This window comes from Aythya fuligula, chromosome 2 (genome assembly GCF_009819795.1).
Source record: "Aythya fuligula isolate bAytFul2 chromosome 2, bAytFul2.pri, whole genome shotgun sequence".
Taxonomy (NCBI): domain Eukaryota; kingdom Metazoa; phylum Chordata; class Aves; order Anseriformes; family Anatidae; genus Aythya; species Aythya fuligula.
The window spans coordinates 155,926,094-155,951,667 of record NC_045560.1 but is presented as its reverse complement, the minus strand read 5'-3'; the positions used below and the strand labels follow the sequence as shown (position 1 = coordinate 155,951,667).

The 25,574-nt window shown below is 47.1% G+C and overlaps 1 protein-coding gene across 5 annotated transcripts in view; it reads left to right on the top strand.

Moving 5' to 3' along the window:
- Positions 1-25,574, top strand: part of SLC45A4 (solute carrier family 45 member 4) — a 65,220-nt gene that overhangs the window by 9,356 nt on the left and 30,290 nt on the right. For 2 of the 5 annotated variants that reach the window (XM_032181253.1, XM_032181254.1), the window contains exon 1: positions 10,269-10,436. The exons of 2 other annotated variants lie outside the window; for them this stretch is intronic. The gene's annotated coding sequence lies outside the window, so the exon portion shown is untranslated. Of the gene's footprint in view, positions 1-10,268; positions 10,437-11,282; positions 11,306-25,574 lie in introns of those variants that run through there. One more of the 5 variants, XM_032181256.1, reaches the window with a different exon arrangement.

Genomic DNA, 25,574 nt, shown 5'->3' with positions numbered 1-25,574 from the left:
CTGCCTGTGGCCACGCAGTTGTGCATGTGGACCTGCCGTTCCTGGCTGCAGCAGATTGAGCACCTGATTTGGGGTTAGCTGTGAGTTATGGATAAAATAAAGGCAGCAAAACCCTGCCTGATGCAACACCTGCGATGCAGGAGCATCGGTGTGCTGCCGACGCACCCAAGCCATGCCAACAGAGCGTCTGCTCCCCAAACTCGGTCTCTGCAGCCGGAGAAAAACCCTCTGAGAGGGAAGGCGAAGCTGTTATCAGCATCCTCTCCGCATCCCTTGATCTCCGTAACCGGAGAATACCAACGGGAGCGCTGGAGCCTGAAGTGGCTGCAAGCCATTTGCTTTATTGCTCGACGAGTGGAGGCAATCTGCGGGCACTGAGCGAGTCAAGAGCTTCCCTCTCCTCGCAGAAACGAGTCCGCCGAGCGGCCAGCCTCAGCTAACTGCTTTTATGAATGGGCTTGGAAATAGCAGATGCTGGGAAGCTGTTGCTAAGAAGCTTTTTTTTATATATTTTTTTTCCTGCCTGCTGCCCTGATCGCTCCGGCCAATGCAAGCCACGGTGTCCCAAGCGCTGCGCAGCCCCCCAAAAACAAGGAAGTGGGGCAGGGACAGCAAAGGTTCTCGCTCTGCTCTCAGCCTGCACGGAGTTAAGCAATTATCCAACCCCGTTGGATATCTGCAGTTCTCTCTGGCAAGGTTTCTTCACCTCATGGGAGACTTGTGGAATAACACAGCGCTTTCCTAGGGAGTGTCAGCCATCAGGCGAATGTGCCTTCCAGAAGCGATTTTTTCTTTTTTTTTTTTTTTTTTTTTTCCTTGTTTAAATATGTAAGTAATTGTTTCTTTAGCGTTTGGTCTTTGCCTCTTCGTGACTCACGCTTCTACCTTGTCGGCTTTCAATGCGGGCCCTGCCCTCCCTCGCAGTGCCACAATCCTCCCAGCTCTCACCCACGGCGCCAGGTCACCCCGGGTGAAATGGTGAAAGACGAGAAGCTCGCTCCTGCCCAGATGTTCTGCTCCCAGGGGGCTGCTGTTGGGGGGCTACGTGAGCTGCAGCAAGCAGGCAGAAAAAAAAATAAAATAAAATAGGCGTAGGCAACGCCCCCAGTAGATGTAAATAGAGGTTGGTCTGTGGTTTGGGATTTGGACGAGTCCAGATGCATTTTCACCGAGACGGCGACAGGCTCTGATCCCCGGCGCGGCTTCTGTGCCAAGCGGCTCCCTTCTGTTCCAGCCTCCTGCGGCGCAAAAGTGCCCTTCAAAATAAAGAGGCAGAAAGCTTAAACATTCATAAAACTGCTGCTTTAGCTTTTAATCCCAGTGAAAAATAACCCCGCCTTTCAGGGAAGGTTGTTTTTCTTTTTTTTTTTTTTTTTTGGTTTGGTTTGGTTTGGTTTGTGTGCGTAAATTTTCCCCCTTCACTCCTCTCCAAAATTAAAAAAAAATAAAATAAATAAATTAAATCAACTTGAGGCAGAGAGCAATTATGGAAAATTTCAGGCTCAATGGTTAAAGCGTGGCCAACTTGTAAAGTAATTGGAAACACAAGGAGAGAAAGGGAAGTGTTTGGCAACGTGAGTGTCATGCCTTGGGATGAAAGGTGCTGTGTAAGTGGAGGATTCTTTTTTATTGCACGCTCTCCTCTCTCTGATATGTTAATTGTGTTTTGCCTGATCCTTTGACAGTTCATTAATTTTTTGGTCCAATCGCAGGCTGTGGAGGGCAGATAAATCTCAGGCTATTACGGGAACACCCTAGAAGTTTGTATAGAAAGGAAACTCACGGTTTCCTGTATCATCCTTCTGGGGATCTTGAAAGAGCTCAAAAAAAAAAAAAAAAAAAAAAAAAAAAAAAAAACACTTAAGCAAACTTTCTTTGGTGGAAAACGGAAGGAAAGGAAACTGTGAACAAGCAAACAACACTCAATTCCATGAGACAAGAGATACTCGCAGGTCATTAGGGAGAAAGTAAAGGCGATGACCGCAACGCGCAGTAACTGTCGGAGGGTGTTCTGAAAAGAATGGGAATCTCTGCAGCTGAGCAGCATTTCTCATCTGTAAAAGGGTGAATGAGGCAAACCACCAGTGGGATGGGGGCCGGGATATCCATCCCAGCAACGCCTGAAGTCCTTTTGGAAGTTTTTGTGAGGTTCAAGCAAATGAGCTGGAAGTGGTCACGGATCACCTGCGTAGCTCTGCTTTCTTCCTGGTGTTAACAGCGCCGTCAGCAGAGGTCTGCTACCACCAGCTCTGATTTTTTTTTGTTATGTAGGCATTGAAAGCAAAGGTGGGAACAGCTGAAAGGTTTCCCGGGGCTGGCTTCAAGTGCAGAATTCACCCAGAGCTCAGACGGCTGGGCCAAACACAGCTTCAAGTGTGTGAACGTGTCGCCCATCTCCAAGATTTTGTGGAATTTGCTATGAGCACATCCACGTGGTGGAGAGACCTTCTAGCTGCTTAAACCCCAGGAAAGCTTCTGCTTGAGTTTTGCAGTCAACAACAAGACACAGGCCTGGAAGAAGAAGTGGTTTAGGGGAGCTCTTGGCTAGCAGCAAGCAGGGCAGGCTGGGAGGAAGGGAGCAAAAGGGAAGCAGTACAGCAGCATCACTCATTTCTGGGAAGTAAAGCTCAAAACAAACCAAAGGGGGTGACAGAAAGCTGACATCCCCTACAAAACACGTGTGCCCCTCTCCGAAGAGGAAGAGTCCAGCAGGTCTTTGGTTTTAGGTGGATAGATAGATAATAAGAGCTGGTGTCTGCTCTGTACCTGTTGTAGAGTTTAAGAGCGGATTTCTGTCTCCAAGGGTGCTGACCAGCAGGTTTTGAGAGGCATTTGTGAAAATATCAATTGTGGAAACATTTTTTTTCTGGCAGATTCTGTAGCGCTCACTTCTGGCCTGACCAAAACCACTAACAGGAGAAAGGGAGAGAGAGAGGAAAATATATGAAACTTCTGCCAGCTGGAAGAAAATGGCTCGATCAAATTCAGAGCAAGCCATTCAGGCCAGTTGTTGTCTGATTGAGATTGGGGGTGGCCATTTTTGCAGAAATGAAGCTGATTACTTGACGGGATAAAATCGAAACTCCTCAAAACCATTTCTGCTGGTCTGTTCTCAAAGCTCTGCACAGCAACAGTGCTTCCCCGGGGAGCTCGTTAAAATACCCCCATCGCTCTCATCGCTAGGAATTTCTCTCCTCTCAATTTTATTATAGAAGAAAAAAAATCAAGGGGACAAAACTTTTGGTCGCTACCAGTGCAGTCCTGGGTCTTTGAGGTACTTACTTTAGGAATTTAGCTGCCAGACTCCTTTTACAAACCAAGGGACAAGCTGCTGAACTGATAGGATTGCCCAAATCCTATCTGGGATTTGAGAACTGGGAAATGCAGCTGGCTTTATAGGGGTCAAAAGCAAGGATGGGAGTGTGACTTACCCCGGGCGAGAAAACACTATGTGAAAGGGTCTGACCATTATCTGCCAGCCTCCGCAGGCTGAAATGAGGTTTAGCAACTGTGGTGTGAGTCAGTGTGCCCAGTTTATCCAGCAGAACACTGTCCATTTTTTTTGTGGGGTTTCCCACCAAATTGGCTAGACAGACTGAGTAACCCTGGGCACATACAACGAGCGGATGAAAGGAGAGGAAGAGAAGAATCCCTTTGGAGAGCAAATAGATTTTAAATCATCGTCAGTGCAAAGTGAAGCTAGAGCTCAAGAACAGCAGCGTGTGGTCTCCACGCTGTATTTTAGGTAGAGGGATTCCCCCAAATAAAATGTTACATGAAAATTCACGACTGGGGTGACAGTCAGTTCTAGGGAAAGGGAAAAATAATAACAATTTTTCTGAGCAAATTACAGAATTTGTGAGTTTGACATTTTCCACCCACCTTTTAGTGAAGACTTGATTAAAAGAACCTTAAAAAAAAAATAAAAAATAAAAAATAAACCCTCAGTATTTTGCTGAGGATTTTAGTTTCCATTCCAAACAACTCTGGACTTTGGAAATGCATTTCATTTTTTTTTCCTCTGTGTTTAAAATGGCTTTAATATGAAACACTTCAGGGTCTGCAGTTGTTTGGCTGAGTTTGGAAATTCAAGCAATTAGAATAAAAAATAGGCGCCCGATTCATTGCAGTTTCTCAGTCACAACTACAACAACAGCGTGCTCCAGGTTATTCTTGAAACCTGGATTGCTTAAGTCATTTAAATAGATTTCTATTTCAGAAACAAACTGGGAGCCAAGAATTTCACAATTAAAAGCTCGAGGGCTATAAAACTTGGCTTCACCTAAGACTCTTAACATTGTTTTTATTATCTTAATCACCAGGTTCTTTACATACTAATTTTCCATCCCATTGCCAACCGGTGCCAATCCAGCTCGCTTTTCCATCACCCAGGTGAGCGTTACTCATGTTTTCAGGGGAATGTTAAAAAAAAAAAAAAAAAAGATGAATGTAGTGGGTACAACCCGGTCTATTTTTGTGACTGCTCACAGACCTCCGCTAGCACTGAGTCACGGCTAGAGAAGTCATTAGCTGAGGTGGATTCCTTGAGTTGCTCCCCAGGATTCTCCAAAAAAACACAGAAAACACTGCTGCTTTCCCACGTGCCGTCCCCATGACACAGGGCTGAACAATTTCAACTCCTGCCTATGCTGGGACCCGGAATATTGCAAACGCTGGTGAGGTACGGCCCCGATTAGGCAAGGGGAGAGATGAGATAAGTCACGCCGTGCGGTTGTAACAGGCCTTAGCAGAACAAAGAGCAAAAGCAAGACCTCCTGGAAGGCTGCAGAGGTTTCAGGTCCCACCTCGGCGATCAAAACAGACGTGCCCAGTAACACCTGCGTGCTTCCAATTCAGCTGGAGCTAAAAGGCTGCAAGACAAGAAGGAGGTGTGAGTCAGGATAAACGGCCTGTTAACTAAAAGCCCTGGTTTAGTGTCTAGAGATATCGGCTCGGCATCTGTGTTGTGACCAGATAAAACATGACATTTATTCTGCGCCGAACTGGCATCACCTATAAATAAGTTAAACCCCCGAAAGGTCGTTTTGTTATGAGAAAGCACTAGGGAATAGAAATATCCCTCAGGTGAGGCTTCGGTTGGGAGCTATCTCCAGCACACTGCAGGAGCCTGTATGGGGAGAAAATGAGCACAGCTCCCTGATCCAGTCTTTTTTGTGTATTCACGGGTGTAAAAGGGCAGTGATACTGGCCAGGGTAAAGCTAAAGCGAATGAGGTCACTTGGAAATCATCTCAGCCTTAACCAATCTCAGGCTTTGGTTTTTCAGGCTTTGCCTCATTGCAGGCTTTGGTTCCAGGTTTTTGGTTCTTCTTCGCAAACCTAACGCGATGAAAACGTATCCGCCTTTCAGTTTGGCAAAAATAGAGAGAGACCAAAGCACAAACAGCCCGGCGCAGCGATGGAAACCTCATAAACATCTTCGTCATGGTTTAATGTGAGAGCTCGGAAGGAATACTGACTAATCGCAGCTCATTGCCCAGGAGGAGAGAAACAGAAAGAGAAAATAACTCCAAAAAGGGCAGTTTCTGGTCTCTCCGTTGCAAGGGAAGAAGTGGCCGAACTGACCAAGTCCTGCAGCTCTCAAACGTTGTCCAGCAGCCGCTGTTCTTGAAGGCCAGACAAGTAAATTCCCCATCAAGTGCAAATTGCACTGGAGCTTAATGCCTCACAGTTTTATTGTGCAGATAATTATAGAGCACATAAATTCAAAAGACAGGGTAATTCTGCAGCTGTTAGTACCAATTTTAGCTGTGCAAACCCGGAAAATAAGTCTCATTCTTCAAGGCAACCTCCAGGAGACCTCACAAGCAGCAGCAGCAGCAAGAACACATCTTAGGACCTCATCTTTTGCCAAAGTACCTCGGGACCTGACCCATCAGCCATTTATTTTCTATATGGGGGTGGTTTGGGGAGGTGTAGCTCCTGCTCCTGCTCCAGGTTTAGGCACAGAGACCCACAAGTGCCCTGCCACGTTTGCTTAGGACCACTGACACTGCTCTGGGGTGACACGAGCCAACTGGCCCCAAACAGGTGAACTTTTGGGGACAAGGCAGGGCAAAGGGCCAGGTTGCACTCTGTAGCCGCAGGTGCTGCCCAAAGCAATTTGGATCTGAAAATTCAAGCTCAAAAAGTGCCCGTCTGGGTCCCCCTTACAAACTCATACATCCTGCTGTCCGTGAGACCTTCTTGTGACTTGTCTGAGTCCAGACAAAAAAAAAAAAATCTTTGGTTGGCTTGGCACAAGTCGACAGCTTTTATCTGATAAGCAGAAATTAGAAATATATCTCAATGCTTTTAGGCAGAAAAATAAAATAAAAGCATCAAGGGACATGGGCCATATTAACACAGCCATTTCAAGTTCCAGCTTCATGAGAGCGTATGCTGGGGAAGGGTGGGAAGAAGGAAAAACAACAGTTTCAAGCTCAGGGCGCTGTTTTCCCATCAGAAATGAATCAAACACCCTTTGCAAGAGATACCCGAGGGATAAGCTACCAGCCAAACGTGTGAAAGTTGAGGCTCATTTTTCACGTCCTGTTTACCAGTGGTCCTGGCCAGGAGACATCAGCTGGGCTTCGGAGGGCTCGGCTTTGCTTCAAGCCTCGCCTCAGGTCTCCTAAACCCACGGGTGTTGCCAGTCAGAAGACACCTCGAAGAGCCACCTGTGTCACACGCTGTGAAGGCTGAACGCCAGCTAAAACAACCCCGTGGGCTTTTGTCTGCCGGGGATGATGAATTACCTTTTATATATAAAAAAAAAGTCTGGGTTTTAAAGGATTTAGGAGCAGCCTCCCGAGGTTGGGACAATCGAGGAATCCCTGCCTTTGGCATAAAGCAACTCGCACCAGCTCCGAAGGCTGGCAAGCAGTCAGCTAAACCCATTATCGCACGATAAGGCTCGAACATTGCATTAATTCCTCAGCAGCTGTCCTCTGCTCCCTTACCCCTTTCATCGCACAAACATCCCTTCAACTGTCTGAGGGAGGGGAGGAGAGGGAGGATCAGACGCAGCCTTGTAAAATTCCTCCAGCCCGCTCTGCCTGCGGCAAGTTATTTCTTTTGACACGCATGTAAAATAATATCGGGGGTGGTGTTTGTTTGCCTTGGCTGCGTGGCCAATTTTCATAACACTTTTGAAAGCCAAAAGTACCTGAGAAACGGAGCGGGGAGTACTCACGGCAGCTTGTTGACGATGCTGGTTAATTAACGCAGCTCATTAAACAGAGGAGACCCCTTGCCAAGACGGAGGGCATCGCGTGGGGAGCTGCATGGCTTTGAGGGCAGGATGTTGCTCTCCAGAGGGCCCAGGGATTTTCTGGAAAATCCTCGGGTCCTGTGTGCAAAACAAAGCAGTGGAAGCAAGAATCCTGGGAGAGAGGAGAGCCCAAGGGGGTTCACCAGCTATGCGACCCACAACATGGAAAGCAAAGCACTGTGAGGGTCACGAGGGAGATTTTAAGGTCATTTCTGGATGTTTTCTCTATGGTAAGCTCCGGCTGAAGTGCTTCAGCCCCGCTACGCATTGCCATGGGAGAAATAAGCTCAAGGAAAAAGATTCACAAAAGCCACCCTGTTGAGCAGGGACCCGCTAAAGGTAAACTGTAACAAATGGTAGGGAGAGGAATGTGTCCCGAACCTCATTCTTAATTATTATTTAGGGTCTTTTCTCTCAGCCCCACAAATATCAGACCTCAGCTCTGTGTCCCGACGGACATGGCCGTGCCCAGCGTGCATCCACAGATCCCTCAGCATCAGCAAGAGGAGAAACTTCATTTCTCCCCTGCCAAGACTCGAGGATGTGTTTATTTATTATGGATTAAATATTTGGAGTTGAATAAGAACCTCAGAGGGACGAGGTGGATCTGCTTCCTCGGCTTTTTTTTTTTTTTCTTTTCCCACCCCCTCGCTCTCTTTGTAACAATTCCTATTTTTTTTTGAAGTAAAATATTCGCTTTATGGAAAATTACCCTTTCTGGCTCTGAGCTCAGCTAGTGGCTGACAATTAGCAACTCTCAAGCGAAAATCACACGAGGAAATAAGATGGAGAAATATCTGGACACGCCTGGACACGTCTGGACACTGCCCGAACACGTCTAAAATGTCAGGGGGAGGTAAGGACCAAGCTTTGCCACAGCGGCAGACAAGAAAAGGACAAAAACAAAAGGGTATTTTCCTCAGGTATTTTAAAGTGAGGTGTCAAAACATCAGGTAACCTGCGTTGCCACAAATTATGGGGAACCAGAAGCAAATTTGGGATGTTTTAACTGCACGCCCAGGTCCCGATTCCTGCTGGGTGTTTCCAGTTGCGTTTGCACCTCAGGTAATTTGCACTGAAATCACCCAGGTCTTTTCCCTCACCACAAGCCATTAAACTCCTCCACTGCTATCCATATAGGCAAATCTTGTGTCTTCTGTGGAACCAGCTCTCATGTTTTATTAATGCACTTTCAGCTGAGATATAATGAATGTTGTTTTCCTGCCAGGAGGAGGTGTTACACTAAGCTGCTATCGGTGTGGCAGCTTTATCTTTACCGCGTGCGTAATTAAGACAACTATTTTGCCGATTTATTTTTTTTTCCAGAAAGGTAACAATGTCATTACAGTTTTTATATACATCAATAGTACATTAAACCAACAACCCTTCTTTGAATAGGCTTTGGGAGTCCTCACCAGGGGATGGTTAATTCAGCAAGTTGTACAGGATTGTGGTTACGCCTGCTTTTTAGTCCTTGGCCTGAATTAGCCTAAAAACAAAGATATATTGAAAGTGGTGTTCTAGAATAAAAGATCAGCTCTGGTTTTTGTTTCTTTAGGGTATGTAATCGTAGTAATTTTGCTCTACTCGAAATTAATATTGCTTTTTAATAGCGCAGAGCTGTATGCCGTTCTTTCATTTTGCCTTCTGTGGTTTTCCTTTTTCTTTTCTGAAGTCTGGTATGCGTTGTGGTTTATTCATGAACTGCAGAGAAAGAAGTTCACAAGAAAAAAAAAATTGTTTTGGAATATATACTTAATGGAATGGCAAGAAACAGAAAACGGTTACACTTACGCGATATAACGTGCATTTTTACAGGCCACTAACATGCAGCTTTACGCATCTCTAGTTTATATAAGTAAAGAAAATTAAATATTACCCTGCCCAATGCAGTCAGCACAGTTAAGACTAGATGTCAGTAATTCAGATTTAAGAATACATGCCTGTATAGGTTTATGAAAGAAATTGTAGGGCAAGTTTGCACAGGGTGCATACGATGTGGCAGGAACTTCAATGTAATGGGGTTTTCTCCTCATAATAAAAGGAAAACTTTGGACATGTGGCGTGTGGAAAGCACTGGAGATTTGGTTTTTGGAAAACTTTGAGATGTGTGTGGAAAGTTATGGAAATCTGGAATGTGTAAAACTTTGGAAATTTGGTGGGTGTAAAACTTTGGAGATCTGGAGGGTGAAAAAAAAAAATACAAATTTGGTGGAAAACATTGGAGATTTGGTGTGTGGAAAACTGGAAATTTGGGGTGTGAAAAACTTTGGAGATGTGTGTGGTAAACACTGGAGATCTGGTGTACGTAAAACTTTGGAAATTTGGTGTGTGGAAAACATTGGAGATTTGCTGTGTAGAAAATTGGAAATGTGGAGTGTGGAAAACTCTGGAAATTTGGTGTGTAAAACTTTGGAATCTGATGTGTGGAGTACTTTGGAAATTTGGCGTGTGGAAAACATTGGTGCGTGGAAAATTTTGGATATGTGGGTTATATAAAACACTAGAAACCTGGAGTGCTTGCAGTACAGGCAGGGAAGGGACCCCAGCGCTTGTGTTTGGGTGACCAAAAGTCGCCTGCCATGGCAGGTGGCAGGGCACAACTCTCCCTCCGGGGGCCACCCCATGGCAAAGTGGCTCGTCTGAGGAAAACACCCGGAGCCACAGCCGAGCCTGACGGCCTCCTCCTCCCACCCCCTTTTGGCTCCTCGCCGGCCTGAGGAGGCAGAGCGGCGAAAATGGCCGCTACACCTGCTCCCCCCCCCCCCCCCCCCCCCCCTCCGCCATCTCCCTCAGGTGGCAGCGCCCCTGCGGGGGGCGCGGGGCGGCCCCGTAGAGCCGCCATCGCGTCTCCTTAGCAACATCCCACCCCCCCCCCCACCACCATTTTTTGGGGGAAAAAAGACGAGGTTACGCCTCCTTCTACATATTCATGAGGCCGGTGGCGAGGAGGGGGGCGTGGAGGGGGCGGAAGCGGAAGCGGGGTTCCGAGGAGCCCGGTATAAAGCGGCCGCCGGTGCCCGCTCGCGTTCGCCGTGAGGGAGCTGAGCCCTTCCTCGTCCTCCTCCTCCTCCTCCTCTTCCTCCTCCTTCTCCTCCTTTCCCCCCCCACCCTCCCCGCCTCACGGAGCTGGTCCCGGGTGCAGGGGGGAGAGCAGGGGGCAGGTAAGGGGGATTTGGGGGGGGGCATTGAGGTTTTTTGGGGGGTGAGGGGGGTTTTGGGGGGCTGAGGGGTGAGGGGGTGAGGAGGGGTTGGGGTGAGGGATGTGTGGGGTTGTGAAGGGGAGGAAGGTGGGATAAGGGAGATAGGGGGCTGTTAAGGTGCAGGAGGGTTGAGGAATTTGGGGTGAGGAACATCCAGGGCCGTAGAGGGGAAGATGGAGGTGAGAGGTTAGGATGAGGTGGGTATGGCTTCAGGAGGGGTTGGGGGTGATGGAGGTGTAGGGCTGTGAGGGGAGATGAGGAGGTGAGGAAGGATCGGGGGGGATTTGGGGTAAGGGGTGTGTGGGGTTGTGAAGGAGAAGAAGGTGGGATGAGGTAAATACGGGACCGCAAAGGTGAGGAAGGGTTGGGAGATTTGGGGTGAGGGGAGTGTGGGGTGAAGGGGTGGGGAGCTGTGGGGTGAGGGTTTGGGAAGAGGGAGGTAGGAGACCATGAAGGTGACGAACAGCTGGGGATGTTTTGGGGGATGGAGATATGAGGCTGTGAAGGTAAGTAAACTGGGAGAAAGGCGTGCAACTGGAAATAGGGGAAGGTGGAGAGGCTTTGGGGTGAAGGAGGTGCTGTGGGTGTTAGGAGCTAGGGGATGGGGAGCTTTTTAGTGAGGGAGATAGGAGAAGGGTGAGAAAATGGGGTAAGGAGTAAGGGGTGAGGGAGCTGTGGAGATGGAGAAGGGCTGAACCCCATGGTAACGGGCTGGGGGGCTGCCTGAGCCAGATGGGGTGGAGATCTTGGAGATGATGACTAGGATGAGGAAGGTGGGGATGGAGAGGCTCAATTGGGGTGTCGAGGGGAGAGTGACGAGTCCGAACGAGGTGAGGATGGGACAAAAAGAGGTGGCTGTGGGGTTCTGCTGGGGGACGAAGGGACCAAAGATGGAAATCAGCTTAGCCTTTCAGGCTATTAAACTTGACTAGCCTGCCACTGGAATAATTCCACATTTAATCTGCAAGCCGATCTCGGCGGGCACCACCAAACAGTGAGGGCTAACCTAGGCTGCTGGGGTGGTGACTGGGGAGTCCTGGGGGGAGGAAAAAGAAATTACTTCGCACTTAACTCGTAAATCTCCCCCGAAAGCTGCAGTTTTCCTTGAGATCGTTATCAGTGATTTGCAGCTCAGAGCTGCCCTCATTCTGCACCTGCTAGCTGTGTGAAAACTGCTTCTGACCTTGAAAAATACCCTCCCTTGGGGGCAGTTTTCCATTGTGGTGGGTCTTGTAAAGGCTGGCATCCTTTAGCTTGTGTGTAGGGGAGGAAGAGACGCAGCCAGGGCTCCGACTGGATGCAGTGGGTGAGTCCGTGTGGCTGGAGCTCGGCTCCTGCAGCTGATTGCGAGTGGGAAGAGCTAGAAGAGACCCCGCAGGGTGGTGGAGGTTGGACAGAGGAGGTGATTTTGCTGGGAAAGGAGGTGTGTTGCTAGATGCACAGAGGGATAACCGTGGTGTTCTGGGAATTCACGGGAAGAAATCTCTCTGTTACAGTGTGCTCTGTAAGAGCTGCTCCAGTACGATCTGCGTCATGTTCTGCTGCCTCAGATCAGGCAGTGCTACTGAAATATTTAAGGAAATATGGCTTGAGCTGGCACTTGAGCTGAAAGAGCTGGTGGATACTTGCTGGTTCCCTGTAAAACTCGAGCTTCTCTGTAAATATCTAGCAGGAGTGGCTGCTGATGTGATGACTCTGACACTTCTGCTGCTTAAATGCTGGACCTGCATAGCTTGTGCCTGCTTTTTTTCCTGTAGGATTGCAAAATAAGGTTTTCCTCGTTTGTTTAATGATTATACTGGCTTGATGAAATGTTCAACAGGCCTAAGTGCTCCCTTCCTAAATAAGGAAAAACAGTTTCGGGTAACAGATTAAGGTATTTAGTTGATGCTTTGGCTATAAATGCTTCCAGAAGTATCTATTCACCTTAGGCTTGAGAAGGTAACGCGCTTGTAAGCTGCTCAAACTGCATCCAGGTCTGTCTCGGGTGTTCTTGGACATCTCTCTGTCAAAGGCAGCAGCTTGGAAGTGAGAGCTTCGTTCCTATATGTACAAAATCAGGCATTTAAGGGAGTTATCTCAACAAATAACTCAATTCCCATGATGGAGAGGATGGGATCAGTGAGATTTTGGGCTAGCTCCTTGTGGTATTGGAGGCCGGCTCACAAGTTGGCTCATGTCTCACGGAGCAAGGGAATGATAACAGGTCTTATTCTATACAACTGAGGCGTCTTCAGTAAAACTGAAAGCATCTGTTCCTACAGATAACACTCTTGTGTAATGTGTTAACTCCCAAAAAGCAGCAGGTTCCTGCAGGAGGTGTTTTTTTTTTTCCCCTTTTTTTGAGGGGAGTGAGCAGTGTCTGCTGCTGTCATCTCATTTGGGTGCTGTGGGGGCTCCTCATGATCGAAAGCAGAACTCAACGCTGAGATGTTGTGAGCAGTTCAGCTTCTGTACGTCCTCCCTTGGCAGCTTAAAGCAGCATGATGCATCCTGTAGATGTCCTTTATTAGCGGTGCTTAGACTTTAGCTGTCGAACTTCCTGCTTCTGCGTCACCTTGTGACAAAACTCACGAGTTGAACCAACCGCCTTCCTTCTAGGACAGCCTCCGAGGAGCTTAGAGGCTGAATTTGGACCCGTCTCGCGAGTCTGTGACCTCAGAGGTTAATTACCTTTCAACTCGCTCCAGTCTTGGCTTCGGTGACGGCTCAAAAGTAAGGCCTTGGTAATTTAATAGGGCTCTGCTCCTCTGCTGGGGCTGGAATGTGTGGACTCCACCGCTCTCCCTGTATGAACTTGTTTTTCAACGGGTTGTTCCTAAAAGCTGGGAGAATAGGAATGCTGGGAAGTGTTTCATTAGCAAAACTGCAGCTGAGGATTGAAAAGCCTCGATGTCAAAACGTTCAGCTGGCAACACAGCATAGAAAATGTTTGTGCCTAGGTGGGAGCTGCTGGCAGCTGACCTAGCTGAGCAGAGCTGTGGATAGGATTGCTTTTTGAGGAAATAAATATTTTGGGGGCTTAGCTCGTGGTCTGTACCTCTGCTGTTGCTACTAACAGCAGGCCACCCCAAAATCCTTGTGCTGAATGATCAAGCAGGGAGTGTGGAGCTTCAGGTTTTAAAAATAAAAGCTTCGCTTGTGGTTCAGGCTGACTTTAAGCAGATGGTCGGTGTGAAAGCCTGTGGAAAAGAGGCAGAGCTGCTTGAATTGAAGCGGGACTCGCCGGCTGATCTGCCAGGGGAGCTGCTGTGGATGCAGCAAGGTGATGGAGGGAAGCGTAAGCAGAGGAACTGGTAGCATGAAAAATGGCTGGGCTGCTTTGGGGTCTCAAAGGGTCGCTCCTGTCGCTCAATGAGCTTCCTAGCAGAGAGCTCATACATCGTCCAGAAACAAAACGTGAGCGGTTTTGGCAAATCCAGCTGCCAGAAAGCTGAAGGAGAAAGTGCAGCCAGCATGAGTGGGGTCTGGGGCTTCATTTTGGGATTCTCCTTCCAGCTGGGCTGCCCCAAACAGCCCAGAAAGGGAGCTGGAAGCAGACCCTGGAGCTGAGGAGGTCAGTGCTGAGAGCTAAGGACTTCACATGCTCACAGGGAGCTGCTGCTGGTCAGCTGACTGCTTTATGGGCTGCAGCTTATCAGCTGCCCACACATCGTGCATCTGGGTCACAGCCCTACTCATGGTGTGCTCGGTAACCACCCAAAAGTTCAGCTGGGGCGGGATATTCTGCCCTCCAGCTGGTGCTGAGTGGCTCTCAAACCCTCAAGCTCAACAGTGATATCCTCGATCAAGGGGTCTCTCCCCTGAGGGGGGAATAAAATACTTTGCATTAAAAAGAGCTGAGTTTATCCTATCCAATTTTGATTCAAACAGAACTTAACTCAAGTTAAATGTGGGATTTTGGGTGTCGCAGCCCTCCCTTGGGAGGTTTTGTGCCCTGGCTTAGCCAAAACCCCCTCGTGTTGGTGTTCCCAAGGGCTGGGCAGTCATTTAGACCATAGCTGGCATTCTTTTTTATAACAGCTTGGGAGAAGCAGCCAGGTTTTCTCATCAAACTCATTCTTGGCCGGCACGCTGGGCTGGTAATAATTTGAGTTGGCGTAGGAGCTGCTGCTGACCTTGGGCTCGCTCTCCTGGCGTGTGTTGTGCTCGAGCACGAAGCTCGAGGTTGGGGTGTTGGGAAGAAGCTCGTCTCAACACAGTAATAAAACTTAAAAAATGCAGTTCAGGCATTCAGAGTCGCTTCCCAGCACTTCCATCCTGTGCACTATTAATATTAAACCATCCCCTTCAGCTGGCTTGATGCTGTGAGGTGTGACTTTGTCCCTCTTGTACTAGGACTGACAAATCTGGGGCTGTCCAACAATGGAGGAACCTTCCAAGACCAAAATTTAGTCATTTGTTGCTGCTCAGGTAGTAAGGCATGGGAAGACGGGAGGTAAACAGCCCTTCGTGGCCCTAAAGAATAAAAAGGTGATTTTAAAAGTCTTAGCGGTGTGTAAACAGCAAGAGGAGAGGATGTTTTGATAAATTGTTCCTGCAGTGGTGTTCTGGGCTCGCACGGCTGGTGATCTCGGAGCAGAGAGCCCGGTTCCTCGGCTCGCTTTAAATGAGAGCTCCGATGTTTTCCTAACTGAAATTGAAACCAGCGTTCTGCTGACCCTGCATATTTTCAGCCCTCCGCTGGCTGGCCCGCGCCACTTCTGCGTGCAGCGTGCTTCGTGTCTTTTGGAGGCTCGCAAACAAGCCGTTATCGCCCCTCGGTGCCAGAGAAATAAACGATCAGAGCGGGGGCTGAACCTGCAGCTCCCTCTGGCCAGCGGCACGTCACGCTTAGCTCCTGCCTCCTGGCCTTGAGGATGCGACCGTACCCCGAGGAGCGGTGAGTGTGGTGCCGTCGGGTTTCTCTGCCGCTTAATTTTAATGTGCCACAGGGATTTTTTTTGTTTTTAGTGGGGTGGGAGAAGGCGTGCGTGCGGGGTAAAAATACTTCTCCCCTTTGACGAGGGGAATATCTGAGCAAGGACGCCGGCCTGTGCAGCCTGGCCCCGGGCGCTCCCCGGGGAGTGATTTGGCAGTGTGAGCTGCTGCTCCTCGGAGCGGTGTGGCCGGCCAGCGAATTCCCAGGAGCTCAAAAACTAACCCAAAATAAATGGACGGCTAGCTTTCACACTAACACATCTCACACACATGGCCTGCTCGCTGTCAGGGGGAACTGGCACTTGATGTAGGTTTGTTCTCGTTCTTTCTTGGCTCTTGTTCTCCTTCTAACTAACAAGTAGAGAGGGTGAAGGGGTTTGCTTCTTGGTGCAGGAGTGGAAACAACTCTGGTTGTTTCCGGCATCGTGGCACTTGCGTGGCTCGGGCTGCTGCTCATGTCAGTCACTAGAGCTGAAGTCAAAACACTTCATCCTGGGAGCTGAGAAAAAGCACAGCCTGACAGTGATCTGCACGCTTTGTGCTCCCACAGATATTGCAGGTAGCTGCTGGAGAAATGCCAGTCCCAGGCTGTTTGGGGTGGGAAGGGACCTTTGGGGCCAGCTGCTCCAGCCCCTGCTCAAGCGGGGCCACCTCCAGCAGGGTGCCCAGGACCCATGGCATTTCCCGGAGCTGCTCTTAGCAGCTTTCTTTCCCTCATTACTTTCTTTTCCTCATTAACTAGGCTCCTAAATTAACACCCTCTAAAGAAATCAGCTCCAGTTCTGTGTTAGGGCTGGTTACTGAATAACTGATTGTAATTAATGCTGAGATTTATCACTGGGACAATAATAGCCACACTGTTCCCTGAAATTCAGGCTCTTTCAGAAGCTTGTGGTCAACGGGCTCCTTGTCTGGGTGGCTCTGGAAGGAGCCTGTGTAGGTATTTCTGAATATCTGATGGGATCCTTCACCGAGCTGACGATAAACTGCCTCAATTGTGGGTCGTAACCTCGTTCTGCCTGCTAGGATTTTAGCAGCTGATGCATTCCTGATGGCCTGTGAGGATCTTTCAAGTTTTAGAGCTTTCCCTCTGACAGCTCCAGGCTGGGAAGTGGCCCTTGGTCAAACACCTGCACCAGAGAAAGCTTTAAGTCCCTCGTGGGCTGAGACTTAACACCCAGCCTAGCTTAGAGAAGGCAAATTCTCCAAGTTAGCGCGGAGTGAGGCTCTAGCATTATGTGGAGACACCAAATAACACCGTGTTCCTGCAAAACAGGGTAAGGAAGCCACACTGTTGTTTATCTCCTATGGCAGCCTGCAGCTCATTAATACTGCATCCACCCTGAGCCTGGAAAATGAAAGGAAGCCTGCCAGTGGCAAATATTAAAGGAAAACCAGTTCTTTAAGTTTTATTCCAGTGGCTGCCCAGCATCCTTTCTAATTCTTACCTGGTGGTTACGCAAGTGCCACTAAAATGCTTTGTTTTTTTGCTCCCCATTGATGCAGGGATTAAATCACTTCCTTTATTACAATTTTTCTGGGTAATTGCAACATCTCTTCAAATGAAAATACTGGCAGATTCTTTACTTTTGGTGATTTAAGTATTTTAAAACCTAGATTGAGTACAAGCCAGGAAGCCAAGGCTGGAAACTTCTTGACCCCATCCTATCTGATAAAGCAAGCAAGAGCCCAAAACTCTTCATCAATTTCTTAGCATCATGGGACAAATGTAGCTCTGTAAGGTGCTAGCAACTAAGACTAAAGCTGTTTAAATCTGTTTTTTGCCTCTACAAATGTTTAAGCCTGATGTTGCCACTCTTCCAACCCCTCAGGAAAGAATTGAAAGGGGAGTTGAAAAGAGAAGGCTCCCAGAGCAGTGAATAAATCGCTAATTATACATATATACGAGCATGTAGTTTGTTAAATCTTTATTCCTAACCTTTCTGGTAAGGTTTGACACAGAAGGGAGCTGCTGACTGTGCAGGGGAAGCCTGGCACACTTCTGATCTGTTACACCAAGAGTTTTGCTCGTGGTGTGTGTGTGGGGAGGATGCGCTCGGAGTGACAGACAAGTGTCACCGTTCCCGATCTAATGGGATTCGAGGCACGGCTGCGGAGCTGCCAACACTTCAGAAATCAGCTGAATCACAGCAAATGGTAGGCACAGCTGCTGCAAATGGCAGGGATCTGCTGCAGTCTGGGGTTTTGCACCAGGAAAAACTTTGAGTTGGTTGATTTGAATTGGTTTTAACCCTGTGATGATGAGCTCTTTATTGTCCCAGTCGGTGACAGCTCAGAAGCTGTTCCCAAAAATGCCCAGGGTGGCACAAGCTTTTTAGGGGCAGCACAATAGCACATTGAAGATATGAAGCAAAGAACCAAGGGTGCATTTCTCCTCTTACTCCCCTCCTACACACAGGATTGCTTCCAAGGTTATGCAGAAGAGAGCCGCAGACACTCAGGAAAGATGAGTCTGAAGGCTTTCAGAGGTTTGGAACAGTGTTGTGCGCCTTGAATTCCTAATAAAAGAAGCCCTAATTACCTTAATGTCTTCCTTAGTCACTTCACAGTTGGAATCACTTCTGTAAATGGAGATGCTTTATCATAATCTGAACAGGGTGGACCTTTCCAATCCAGCTTCAAGCTAGGATGTACTGACTGGCAGATAAATGACACTGGCTCTTGGTTTGGTAGCCCTCTGGAGAACCAAATGCTGCTTCCCAAAACTGTCTTTTCACTTTGCAAACATTAACTTCATCTTCTTACTGATGTGTATATCGTATCTTTAGCTCATAGCAGGGAGGATGAAGGAGCCTTTTCAGTGTGCTTGAGTTCCTTGGGATTGTCCCATTCCTTGAACAGATCATATTTGATAATAAAGCCTGCCAGAAGGCGCATACATGTGCTCAGTTTGTCTTCCATGCAGCAAAGAAATCCAGGCTCAGGTCACTGAAATCCCTACCCAGCTGCCTGGTTGTTCCTAGTGTTTATCCCTGAATAAACCGGAGTCTGTTTTGGTTGTGCTGAGGGCACTCTCCTCTTCTCTGGAAGTCGTCGTGGCATACTGAACCCATAAAGCTTGCGTCTCTGCTAATTTTAGTTCCATGTTTTGAAAGCTGATAACACTTGCGAAGCTCTGTACTCCCTCTGAGTGAAGTTTTGAGCCTGAGTGAAGCTTATCGTTACAGGACAAGCCTTCTTTCGTCAGGAAAATAAAGACACAACGGCACGCTTCATTTTCACACTGTTTCTCCAGTCTTTGTGTATGAGTTTTAAGACGAGGGCAAGCTGTCTAGGGCCTCAAAAGAAGGTGAGCTAAGACTTTTCCATTTAAACCAAAATAAGGTAACTGTTTGAACTCTTTCTGTTGTTCTGTATGATGACTTGTACCACTTCAGAGAGCTTTGTTGTCTGCTCCCTTTTCCAGATAGCAGAAGGGTGTCCAGCTTAAAAATTTTCCTTCTCGAAGAGAAAAAACTTATTACAGGATAATAAATGGCTTTCACTTCAAGGAGATAACAGGGAAGCGGTGCCCCTGTTTTGTCTATTAAATTTTGGCTGCTCTACAAAGCAGCATTAGGGAATTTCAAGTCTATTTAGGCTCTTAAAGCCCAAAACGTTTGAGTGTACATTATGCGTAACTGCGCATTGCTTCAATCAAATCTTAGTCCTCCCTGAAATCTGGCAGGTCATTGTTCAAGCAGTAAACACATTAGTTTATTGCATAAGCTGGTACTGTAATTGGAAAAGTAAAATGACTAAGCAGAGTTCTCAGTGAAGCTGCCAAAATGAAGTAGTCCAGAAGGACAAGCCACTTTTTTGTTAAAATTAGCTCGCACGGCCATGAAATTCTTCGCCCCGAGGGCTTCCCTCACTTTGACAAGTGACCTAAAATGTCAAATACCTCCGTGTAACTTTCATCAACTCTACGGTCTTTGTTAGTCGAATACTAACTGTACTTTCTTGTCCACAAGCTACAAGAACTGAAGAATTTTCTCCCTGAACTTCCTCGTGTTTAATATCGAGGCACCTGGCTACAGCGTGCAGCCCAAGGGGGAAAGTCTGCGCCGTTGCACCTGGTAGGAAGGCAGTTGTGTGTCTTCACAACTGGATGGGTGAGGATTGTGAGGAGCAATCTCAGCTTGCAGAGCCCCAAGAAAGCTATCAACGAGTGTGGTAAGGAAGGAGTAAACCTGCTCTGCCTTTCTCAGGAGAGATAATAACACTCCTGGTACCGATAACACGCGGGGAATGTGCTGTAATCTTCCTGCTCGCAGCTTAGGCCAATTTCCTCTTCTCTGAAGAAGAGATTGCTTTAGTGTACTGCTTTTTCAACATGTTTTGCATTTGAATCTCATCGTCAAGTCTTTGTTTAAGTGAGGAGAATAATTCCATGCCCTTCCGCCTTGCCTTAGTCACGTCTCCTGGCTCTCCCCCCAGCTTTTTCGGGTTGGCTGGCATCTGTTTAGGTACGGCGTGCTTTGTGCACTGAAGTGTTCAAGATGAATGTTGTTTTACTGGATGAGGAGTCATCAGTCACATGAGGTGATCCTCACCTCCAGGAGCACGCTAGGACAAAAGCAGGAGTATCTGTTTTCAACAGGAGACTGGCTTGGCTTCTACTTCTCTGCTAAAACCCATAGACCTTGAAAAATCTGCTGTCCCTTCCTCAGTTAACTATGCTAACATAAAGAATGCTTGAATAAATGCTTTTTTTTTTTTAATCAATTTTAATTTCAGACTGGCCCCTGCAGTTCATGCAGATCTGTTCAGTAATTCAGGGCTTTAAATGATGCTTCTGGACCAGCACAGGGAAACTCCTGACATCCTGGTTAGAAATGCTGTTTTGGGGTCAGCCACACTTCCTAGTAAAAGATGGGGAAGATGGTGTACTGCTCTAGAAAGGCCAGTGAAATCCTTCATCAGTGCTAGTTTAATGAAGTCTTCCTGTGTTTCTGAATAGGATTCTTTGTGGAAAACCTCAAGTGACCAAATTCAGGCACTTCCAGTTGTTTAGGATCAATTCTAAAAGTCTCACAAACCCAAGAAGGCCTATGGCAGGCTATCCAAAATGCCAAAGTACTTGTAAGAGGGTTTTTTCAGAAATTGTAGGCAAAATTAACATCACCACAGTCTGACCTGGGTAGGACAAGGGATAAACTAAAAGAGGGTAGATTTAGGTTAGATATAAGGAAGAAATTCTTCACTCAGAGGGTGGTGAGGCCCTGGCGCAGGCTGCCCAGAGAAGCTGTGGATGCCCCATCCCTGGAGGTGTTCAAGGCCAGGCTGGATGGGGCTTTGGGCAACCTGGGCTGGCGGGAGGTGTCCCTGCCCATGGCAGAGGGCTGGAATTAAATAATTTTCAAGGTCCCTTCCAACCCAAACCTGTTGTATGATCTCTGCCAGTCACCCAAGGCTCGCTCACTTCTTTGGTTTGATGCCCACTCTTAATAGCCGCACGCTTTTAGCAGTTGTAACACGTTCTATACTTAGCACACACACACATCTCTGTATCGAGGTAACATCTCTGTCTGCTCTGTGAGCACCAAAGCAACAACGTAGCTAAGTGTATTTCTGTGCACTTAGCAAAATTGTTCCTTCATCTTAATTCCGTCAAACTTCTTTGTATAAGCATCCTGTAAACAATTAGTAAACAGGCCCAATGCAGGGAAATAATTCAAGGAAAAATGTTCTGTCCCATCTCAGCTTTGTGTTGTATAAAGGCACTTCGCTGGTTCTGATGCTGGAGAAAGGAGTCCTGCAAGTGTTAACTATTTTCTTTGGAGCTGGGTTGGAAGCCAAGCCACTATCTTGTACCAGAATAAACTGATAAGAGAAAATATTCGCTTAAAAGTAGAGCAGTCCTTTAAAGAAATAGACTGAAGACCTAAAACTCTTTTAAAAAGCCGAGAGTAGGTAATATTCAGTCTTCATCCAAGTAATTGACTTTGGTTTTGCAGCTTCAGCTCATCCCTTTGTTTTAGGAATAACGGCTGCCCTGCTGTTTCCCCCTGCAGATGTAAGCCCATGATTTCATCTGTAAAAACAGAATTAAGGCATCCCTTTCGGAAACCTACCTGCTCAGAAATGCCTAGCAGCTTGAAACAGGTGCACCTGCACTCACATCGTCCTTTGTGTGTCCTCTGCGTGTGATTTGTGCTGCTCCTTGCTCAGGTTGCTGCTGGTCTTTACCTGTGGGTGGTTGTCATCTCCTGGAAGATTACCACCGAGTTGATTTTGAATGGAAAATTAGGATATTATAGCAAGTGGAAATCACCAAGAGGTGAAAGGATCAGAGGAGTGATGAGGGAGATCAGAGAGATGTAGAATACCCTAAGATCAGGCTCAGCTTTCTGAAGGAGCTGTGAGGATGGGCATCCATCACGCTTGTAGGATCAGAGAACATCGAGCAATGGAAGCTTCGAGCAAAGAGCTGAATATCCTAGCTCCTGGTAGCCCTGTTCTGAGCAGCTTCTGCTCATGAAAAAAGATGAAATCAGAGCAAAGGGAAGACACTAAAAAAAACTTGTACCAGCAATTCTTCCACTACATGAGCAGAGCTGAAGCCAGACTGCATGGGAGTGGGGTGAGGTGAGGAAAAGTGTAAGAAACGTGTGGGGATGAGAGAAGCTGAATGGAGAGCTATTTAACTGCCTTTAGGAAGCCCACACTGTAATTTAGGTGCCTGTTAGATGAATCTTAAAGACTTCTGAGAGTAGGGCACTGCTGTTTGGGTTCATGCTTCAAATCAACACTCAACAGACTTCACTTTCCACTCCAAGCTGTGGTTAGTATGTGTTTTAAACGTGGAAAGGAAATACTGAAATCTTTCATCTGTGGATGCTTGTCCACTTTGGGGATCCTGAATTTATGTTGTAGCCCTCACCTGACACTGAAAATATACTCAGACTGTGGAGTCCCTTTTATTTCCTGCCTCTGCAGATGGCTTACACCAACTGCCGTGTGCATTTTGAGGTCTTTTTAAACAATAAAAGCACAAAACCAAGCCTGTTTTGTCTGTGGTTAGGCTACTGCTTCTCTCCCCGTCTCGCAAGTGAATTTCCCACTTGCTTTGTGTGCTGAAATTCTAGCGTTTCCCCGATGATCCTGCTTGCTTTCCCCGTGTGCTGCTTGCAGTGCCTGTGAGTTTGAAAGCAGCTCTGCCCACCTCCAGAAGCACTCGTGATATTATCTGACCACAAATTCGCTCTGCCTCTGAGAACGATCTGGAAGGGCACTCGAGCTGGTATGCAATTAGCTGTGCATAACGAAGCAACCACTAGATTAGCTTTGTTTTCTAAACAATCAATCGTGCTTGTAGAGGCTAAACTTCTCATTTCCACATTCTTCGTGCCAGCAACCCTGCGTCTAGCAAATGACTCAAGTGCAATCCCTGCAGATCTCACAAGTGAATTAACGCTGGCCATGAGCTGTTGCCTTCAAATACCCATTTTATGCAGAGAAACTCCTAGAAGAAGCCTGAATAATCCAACAGAAACTACACAACTGTATTTTTTACTCATGAGCATTCAAGAAAAGGTGCTTTAGTATGCATAAAGCTTATTCCCTGAGGATGTGTTAGGTAATTTTAGGCAACTATCTGATAGTAAACTACAGGAGAAATACTTGTAAGAGACTAGATGCTTTTCAAACAGCATTTGCTGACAGAGCACGATCAAATTGAAGGTGACAGGACTGAACCCAGCCCGTGAGGTAGATGTACTTTGATTTTTCCTGCCAAACGTAACCATCAGCTGTGAGATCTGCCCTAATGATGGTACAGGTATGACAGCAGACCATAAAAGCACCTCAACCACAAGTCTCATCCCATGGAGGTCCGGATGTCTGCTGTGTAGTGGTGTGGAGACTAAAACTCGTGCATCCTATAAGAGGAGAGTGGCCGACAGTTCTTCCCAAATTAGGTAAAAACGCCAAAATCTGACCAGCCTTTGCCAAGTGCTTCATAGCTCTACAAAGTCGGATGGAAGAGGTTTGCATACCCCAAATATTTCCCCTCTAGCAGGTCTTTAAGCATTGCATCCAACTGCCAAGCCTCTTATTATTGCAGTGTGTGTCTGTAAATGTCTTATCTCGCCAGTGCTAACAGGGTTAGAGCTTGGCAAAAGCCACGACTGAAATAGCATTTATTCATAGTTAAAAATCAAAATATGTTGGTAGCAAGCTGCTCTCACACGCGGCCCCCAGCTTTCTGCAGGGCTGCTCGTGAACCAGCTGTCTAAATCCTGTGACTTGCAGGGAATTTGTCTAAAACAGATGGTTTGTAAATGCTTCATATTGGTCAAAATGTTGTCTGTGCACGAGCTCCTAGAAAGTGTAATTCTTAAGTGGTGCATTTCACATACAAATTTGCTTAAAATTGAATATTAAATTACTGCTGGTGGAGGTTCTTACAGCGTTCCTGGAGATGTGGTCTGAAATCAGTGTGGTCATACAACCCTTCTAAGCACTGATTAATCCATTTTATGGGCAGGACAGCATTCGTCTGGAATTCCTGAGACTTAGTAATTTTATTAATTATTGTTGCTAAGAAGCGACTCTGAGTTTTGGTCCTTTATCTTATGTCCTACTTAAAACATACCGGCTACGCATCACTGCTCGGACAGATAAAATGTTTATTTAAATTGTTCAGAAACTCAATGGAATAGCTGCCCTTTGTGGCAGTGAACATGAACACGGCTGGTGTTTGGCATGGTCTGAAGGAGCAGAGCAGGAATCTGCTCAAGTGATGTAGCTGCTCTTTTGGTGGAGTGTGCAACCTCAAAACTTGGTTCTGCTCACTGGTGTTTCAAAGGGGAGATGCTGAAGGTGTAAGAGATACAAATTTGTTAAAATCCCTTTATTCTTGTCTTTCAGTGCAAGAGCAGTCAGCTTTGTTTCACATGGGGCAGGTAAAACGATCTAGGAGCCCTTGATGAGAGGAACCTACGCAAACATTTGGGGGTGAGGACGAGGCAGAAGGGAAGGCGTTATTTATTCACACTGCTGAGAGGCAGGCTGTTTCTGGCAGTCATGCTGAATCGGTGCTGGCTCAAACTGCAGGTTCCAGGTATGATTTAAGCAGTTCCTGCTGAATTACCAGGCTGTCGCAGTGAAAATGTACCAGTTTGGGCTGTGAGTTCACTGGAAAAAGGCAAAATGATGATATGCGGTGCGAGGTGACATGAGCAGTTATATTTAGGTGTTTACAACCTCTTTGGAGGATCTGAAATGTGAGAAACTCTTCCGAGTTGTTTTGCTTTTCCTCCCAGGGAGTAATTATTTCCTCAGCTTTAGGAAAACGTAGCCAGAGCGTAACTTCTCCATCTTGGTTGGAGAAAATTCTGTGGATGCTTTCAGAAGCTCAACTTTAACAGAGCTTTCTGAGCCTGACTGAGGATAATGCATTTAGGGACTGCTAATTGGAGATAATTCCAATGAATTAGACTTTGCAGATGTTAACGATATGCTAGGGGAAGTCAACTTAAGAAGATCTATGCTCTGTTCTTTTTTGTCTTGATCTGCTGAATAGCTTCTGTAATTGTCTGATACATCTTCTGGCACTGTTTGGGCTTCTGAAGCGTTTACAGCCTGAAGAAACCAGTCGGTACAGCCTGCGAGTTTTCAGAGCACCGAGGGTAATTAGCTCAAATGCCAACGCACGAAAATAAAGGAAGTCTTGTGCCCTTCACCGTAGGTGCAGTAACGTCTGCAGGGAATATCTGGCATTGCCAGTCCGGCTTGACTATTTCCGATGGATGAATATTCACGCAAAACACCAATCTCAGCCTCTTGCAGAAAGCATTGCTCATTCTGGGGAGTAATTTGCCAATGGTTGCGCTGATAGAATTCATTTCCCACACCGCCCTGGTCAAAGACCTTGGGAGAAAATGCTGCTGGCAACGCTGCCCTGATAGGTAGGATTGCACTCGCAGCACCAGCCATGCGGGGTTGGACACCTTCCTTCTGCAGGAAGGTGAGGTTGCCCCAGTTAATCCACTTAGAGACATAGCGAGATGTTCCCTGACGATAGCCTTACGGGTGTTTTCCTTCACGGCCCTGCCTCGTTGAGGCAGAGGGGGATGAATCAGCTCTGGATGGGAGATAACTCTCGTGTTTGACGTGGTTTAAGACTTGAGGATCGTTCTGCTTGAGCTGGACCATACTTACCAAGGTTTGCCT